Source organism: Rhinopithecus bieti, unplaced genomic scaffold, assembly GCF_001698545.2.
Source record: "Rhinopithecus bieti isolate Rb0 unplaced genomic scaffold, ASM169854v2 scaffold_18644, whole genome shotgun sequence".
Lineage (NCBI taxonomy): Eukaryota > Metazoa > Chordata > Mammalia > Primates > Cercopithecidae > Rhinopithecus > Rhinopithecus bieti.
Genome location: NW_016809656.1, coordinates 2,208,554 through 2,215,744, shown reverse-complemented (window position 1 = coordinate 2,215,744; position 7,191 = coordinate 2,208,554).

Below are 7,191 nucleotides of genomic sequence, written 5' to 3'. Positions count from 1 at the left end.
AAAAAAAAAAAAAAAAAAAAGGGTAGAAGAGTTCCCATTTATACACAGTCTTACCAGCATTTGTTTTTGTTTTTGTATTGTTTTGATGATGGTTATTCTAACTGGGATAAAGTAATATCTCATTGTGGTTTTGATTTGCATTTCTCTAAAGATAAGTGATATTAAGAATTTTCCCATATACTTGGCCATTTTATGTCTTCATTTGAGATTCTGATATTTTATTCAAATCTTTTGCCCACTTTTAATAATATTCTTTATTTTATTTTATTTTTTTTTATCTTTTGCTTTTGAGTTGTTTCAGTTCTTGGTATATTTTAAATATTAGCCTCTTGTCGGATACATAGTTTGCAGATATGCTATCCTATTCTGTGGGTTGTCTTTTTTTTCCTGTGCAGGAGCTTTTGAGATAATCTCATTTGTTTGTTTTTGCTTTTGTTTCCCATGCTTTTGAGGATTTGTTTAAAAAACTCCCCACCCAAACCAGTCTTATGAAGAATTTTCCCTATGCATTCCTGTAGTATTTTCCTAGTTTGGGGTCTTATATTTAAGGGTTTAAATTATTTTGAATTGATTTTTGTAAGTGGTGAGAGATTAGTATAGTTTCATTCTTTTAAAGTGGGTATGTAATTTTTCCTGCAACATTTACTGAAAAGACTCTGTTTCCCCATTGTGTGTTCTTGGAATCTTAGTCAAAATCATTTGCTGAAATATGTGAATTTATTTTTGAATTTTCTATTATGGTCCATTGGTCTATGCGTCTGTCATTATGTCATGTTGTTTTTGTTATGATGTTGTTTTGTCATGTTGTTTTTTACTATGTTGTTATGTCATGTTGTTTTGTTATCGTTGCTTTGTAGCATATTTTAAAGACAAGTAGCATAATGCCTCCAATTTTGTTCTTTTTGCTCAAGATGCCTTTGGATATTCAGGGTCTTTTGTAGTTCTATACAAATTTTAAGATTGTTTTCAGTATTTCCATAAAAAATGGTATTTGTATTTTGATAGGGGTTGCAATGAATCTGTCAATCCCTTCTGGTAGTATTGGCATTTAAAAATATTAATTCTTACAATCTAGAAAAATGGGATATTTTATTTATTTGTACTCTCCTCAAATTTTTGGCTAATATTTTATGATTTTCCTGGTAGATGTCTCTTACCACCTTGGTTACATTTAATTTTTGTAGCTATAATAATATAATTACTTCCTTAATTTTTTTAGATAATTCGCTTCTGATGTGTAGAACACTGCTAATTTTATTTGATGATTTTTCCTGTTGCTTTACCGAATTTATTTATTTTTTCTAACTGTTTTTAGTGGGGTCTTTAAGGTTTTTTTGTATATAATTTTATGTCATCTGCAAACAGACAATTTTATTTTCTCCTTTTCTAATTGGATCTCTATGTCTTTCTTCTGTCTCTTTGTTCTGGCTAGGTCTTCTAGTACTGTGTTGAATAGAAGTGGTAAAAGTTGACATCTTTTTCTTGTTCCAGATCTTAGAGAAAAAGCTTTCAACTTTTCCCAATTCAGTATGATGTTAACTGTGGATTTTCATGTAGTGACTTTAATCTGTTAAGGTACATTCTGTGTCGATTGAAATGATCATATGGTTTTTGTCCTTCATTCTGTTAATGTTGTGTATCACATTTATTGATTTACCTCTCTTGGCCTGTAGTTTTCTAGAGTGCAGTGCCTTGATCTCAGCTCATGACCACCTCTGTTTTCCTACTTGAAGGGATCCTTCCATCTCAGCCTCCCAAGTAGTTCGGGTTAGATGCACTTGTCATCATGACCAGCTAATTTTTGTATTTTTAGTAGAGATGGGGTTTCACCATGTTGGCCAGGCTGGTCTCGAATTCTTGACCTCAAGTGATCCTCCAGCTTCAGCTGTCCAAAGTGCTGAGATTACAGGCCCACCACGCCTAGCCTGATGGGATACTCTTTCTTATTGATTCATTCTCATTATTCATTTTTTGTCTGTTCAGGTTTTCTGTTTTCTCATGATTCAGTCTTGGTAGGTTGTATGTGGCCAGGAATTTATCTACTTTTTTCACAGTTCTCGAGTTGGTTAACATATAGTTATTCAAAACAGACTCTAATGATGCTTTCTCTAGTACTTAGTTGTGATGTCTCATTTTTTGTCTCTAATTTTATTTGAGTTAACATTTTTTCTTTGTCTAGACAAAGTTTTTTTTTTATACATTGTTTATCTTTTCAAAAAACTAACTGTTTCTTTTATTGATCTTTTTATCTTTTCTTTAGTTTCAATTTATTTCTGTTCCTTTATTATTTATTTTCTTCTGTTACTGATAAATTCAGTTTATTCTTGTTTTTCTAGTTCCATGAGATGCAAAGTTAGATTGCTTATTGTGAGACCTTTCTACTTATTTTATGTAGGCATTTATTGCTTTAAACTTTCCTCTTATAATTGATTTTTCTGTATCTCATAGGTTTTAGTGTGTTGTGTTTCCCCTTTCATTTGTGTCAATAATTTTTTTTTAATTTGCTTCTCAATCTCTTCATTGACCCATTGGCTGTTCAGGAGGATTTTTTTTTTTAATTTTTATGTATTTGTACAATTTTTGAAGTTCCTCCTCTTACTGATTTCTAGTTTTTATTTTATTGCAATCAGAAAATGTACTTGATACGATTTCAATTGTTTTAATTTGTTAAGATTTGTTTTGTAATCCAACATATAATCTATCCTGGAGAATGTTCCATATACCATCGAGAAAAATGTGTGTTCTTTGGCTGTTGGAGGGAATTTTCTGTAAATGTCCATTAGGTTCATTGTCTAAAGTGAGGTTAAACTCTATCATTTCTGTTGGGGTGTTCAGACCCAACACCAGGTCGTGGGGGCTATGAAGTCCAGCAGCGTCAAAGGAATGAGACAAGACAAGTTAAGAGTACATAGGATGGCTCTAGGGGGCCAACAGTAGTATGTAGGCTATGAAGACCACCAGTTCTGGAGCCCACACTATTTATTGGTAACAAAACAAAGAAGCAGGTGGTGAGGATATGTGGAAGTGGGAGTAGACAGGTGAGGACTTGAGGACGTGGGGGTAGAAAGGTAGCAGTGCATCAAGCATAGCTGTGACAGTTTAGCATATGCTCTGCTACTTGAGATAAGGGAGAACAGGTTCTTCTAAGTCAAGATACAATCAATTTATGATCTTGGGAGAGCAAGAAGCAAGGGGCCAGTGAGTCTGGGCACATTCCAGAGGCTATGAGGGGTTTTAATGCCCTGAGCCCTGGGTTCTCTCTAAGCCACAAGGGGTTTTGTGCCCTTGGCATACATGTAGTGTGGCAGGGCAGTCTTCCACCCTTTGGCACAGAGCTTGGTGTTCCATAGGCCATGAGAGGTTTTAGACCCTGGACCTAGGACATGTTCCAAGACTCTTTTACATAGTGGTAGACAAGCAAGCCCTGTCTCAGCCCTTCTACCAACAGTTTCTTTGTTGATTTTCTGTCTGTATGGTCTGTCCATTGTTAAAAGTAGGGTGTCGAATTCCCCTGATATCAATTGCCATAGTCTATTTTTTGCTTTAGGTTAATATTCACTTTATATATTTAGATGCTTTGATGTTGGGTGCATATATATTCCTAATTTTTGTAACTCTTGCTGTGTTGACTTTTATCATTATATAATGACTTTCTTTGTTTCTTTTTACTGTTTTGGCTTAAGTCTATTTTATCTGATATAGGTATATCTACTCCTCCTCATTTTTGGTTTCCATTTGCATGGAATACCTCTTTCTATCTCTTTACTTTTAGTCAGTGCATGTCCTTACAGGTTAAGTGATTCTCTTGTGGGCAGCATGTGGTTGAGTCTTTTTTAAAAAATCTTTTCAGCCATTATTTCTTTTAATTGAAGAATTTAATCTATTTACATTCAAGACAATTATTGATGTGTAGGGGTTTACTACTGCCATTTTGTTGTTTGTTTTCTAGTTGTTTTATAGATTGTTTCTTTTTTTCTTCTTTTTTAAAACTTTCTTTTGGCTAAGTGATCTTTTCTAGTAGTATCTTTTGAATCCTTACCTTGTATTTGTATAGTGTATATTATAGGTTTTGGCTTTTGTTTACCATGAGGCTTACAAAAAAAAATCCTGTAGTTGTGAAAAGTTATTTTATACTAAAACTAATTAACTTTAATCACAAAGAAATGATAAAACAAAAAAATGTGCATTTTAACTTTATCTCCTTCCAATTTTGAATTTTGGATGTCACAATTTACATTTTATATTGCCCATGTTTTAACAATTTATTCCAAAACAGCTTTTTCAAATACCTTTTTTTGATAATTCATGTCTCCATCACGTTAGGGTCAGAATTTGGTACATTATTTTGTCTGTAGGTCACATATTCCTGAAAGTTCTTAATGCTTGTAGACATGTAATGATGGCTTCACAGTGAGGGATTATGTATGTATTCCAATCTTTGTAGTCTGGCTTTGTGCCTATTTTTTTTCATAGGGCCTTCCAGAAATTATAAATTGACTCACTGTTATAGTCCCTGAGCCAGTGACCACTGCAGCTATCTCAACACTAAAGGGCATGCTAAGCCCAGGTTTTCTGCAAGTCTTTCAAAGACTCCAAAGTTGGCTACGCTGGCCAGCTTGGATGAACCTGTGGAAGACCCAAAGCGGATACCTGGGCTGTATGAGAATGCTGTCCAGGGACCCAAGCCTGGAAGCTGGTCCAAGTGGCCTTGACCGACACAACTCCTAGCTGATTCTTGCACAAGTGTGATAAGATCCTGGCGGGATAGCAGATGTTGCAACAAGAGGGGCCAGATCTGAGACTGGGTCCCCTCAAGCTCTTCATGGAGGCTCAGATTCTTGGGCTGCAAGATTTTAGTGAATCTCCCTCTGGTCATTGGGTGAGCAGTTGTGAGCTGATATCTCAGCTGAGGGGATTTGGAGGCAGGCCATAGAGCAACATTCAGTTTTATTGCTGAGATCCGTGTCTGCAGGCAGACAAGCCACTTTGCTGTGGTAGAAAATGTTTGTGATTCTTCTGGACCGCTAGATAGATGATTTTAGTTTCAGTCTTAAGGTTCAATAAGGTTGTAGCCAAACACCTTGGTGAATCAGTTGTTTCCAGGCTTAATTCCAGAAACACCATCAGTGGATCTGCCACCTCAGTGCCAGTCTGCTCTCTCAAAATGACACTCTTAAGTCTTGGGCTTCACAAAGTTATCACAACCTCCTACCCAAATTCTGAGGCTATAAGGAAAAGACTTTTGTCTGTAGTTGGGTGCAGAATTATTGTTGGTGATGTCAGAATGTTATCTCCTATTTTACCATCTAGCTGATATCCTAAGCATTATTATATATGCATTCTCATATTAGCTACCATGTCCTTGGTGGTGGCTATATGCTAGAAAATGTGCTAATCGTGTTATCCCTTGCATAGTCCTCAAAATGACTGTGAAAGGAAGATTATCTGAGGCCTAATTCATGGGAAAATAGTTGTTGAGATCATAGTACGTGTGGAAGAATATTGTTGCAAAGTGATCCCAGAAATAATATCTATGAGGGAATGTAGGCAGCAGGATTTCATTGAAAAAGAGGTTGAACTGTGATGTGGTTGCAACCAAGACTTTCTTTTGACAGATAGTTGAGAAGCAGGGTCTGCCATTCTGCTATGTTTAAAACTGAAGCAAGGGGACTAGGTCTTTTAATTCCCACTAAATCAGTCATCAAATGGGGAGATAAATTTGGGGATAGGCAGCTCCCTTTGGCTGAAGAAAATTACTGGGGAGAATTACAATTGTGAAACTTTAACTGGAAAATTCTTAGCAAGTGGGATTTGTGTGGTATACCACAACAACTGGTGCAGCTGCCCTACGTGGAGCTCCACTTCAGACAGTAAGCTGACCTCAGGAAGAAGTTCTGCAAGATTCTGTTTTGCCTGTTATCTGAGGAAATTTACATGAGGAAGAATAGTTAGGGAAAGTGAAGACTCATTTTCAGTAGCTGGTGGTAAAATATGATTGATATTTATCATTTTCTGCCTCTATTACCTATTTCAGATTCCTCTCAACATCAGACTAGCACCTTGGCTGGTTGAAGTGGCTTATGTGGTGAGGCCACCCACATTCTTATCCCTCAGAGAATGGAATCCCTTGTGACCATGAGTTTCTCAGTCTTCAGCTGCTGCACTTTTCCATTAACTGTCGAAACTGGGCAGTGAAACACCAGGAACTACTCCAGGGGCTACATTGTTGACAAACGTATTTTCCTTTGTTCCTTTTGTTTAACATTAGTCCTACCTTATTCTAATGATCAAGGTTAATTGCTTTTGCCAGGCTGGTTACTACTCTCCTCAAATGGTAACTTGCAATAATGAGCTTGAAGTTTTAACATAATCCCAATTAAAATCACAGAAAGATTTTTTTCTTACAAAGGCTTATATATTACCTAGATCCATAAATGCTAGAAAAAATATACCAGCTATGTTGTGGAAATTTATATGAATTTAAATTCATGGTCATAGATAAGATTATATGCAGTGTATTTTTAACAAGTTCATGAGTTCTATATTTGCATCAAAAATTGATAATGGCTAGTATTGATAAAATATTGGACAATGGAAATACTTCATATTGCTATTAAGAATATAAATTTGATATAAACTTACAGGAGAGAATTTTAGAAATAATTATTTACATTAAAGTATATATACTTTGAACCTCCAATTTTACTTCAAGAAATTTATACTAGGGACATTGAAACACCAAATATTATGTAATTTATTACTATTAGAAACCATCCAGATTACAAGCGTTAGCCAATATATGCTATCAACAAAATCCCATGCAGCATGAAAAATATATAAATAATACTGGCTTAAAAACAAAATATTGAATGTCTGAGTCCATATGAAAAAAACAGGAAAACATATGCATGTTTTGGAAAATTCTGGAATATGTGCCAAAATTTTAACATCAGTCTTTTTTTTTTTTTAATGCAACTGCGAGTGATGTTTGCTTTCTTATTTACATATTTCTGAAGTGTTTTTTTAAGCAAACGTGAATTACAATTTAAACACACACAAAAAAGGATTTTCTTATTGGTTATTTTCACATTAAATGTTCTGAATATATTACCTAGATTTGTAGAGAAAAAAATTTGTTAGGCATAATTAAAATGTCTAATCAAGAATTTTTTTTTTTTTTTTTTTTTTTTT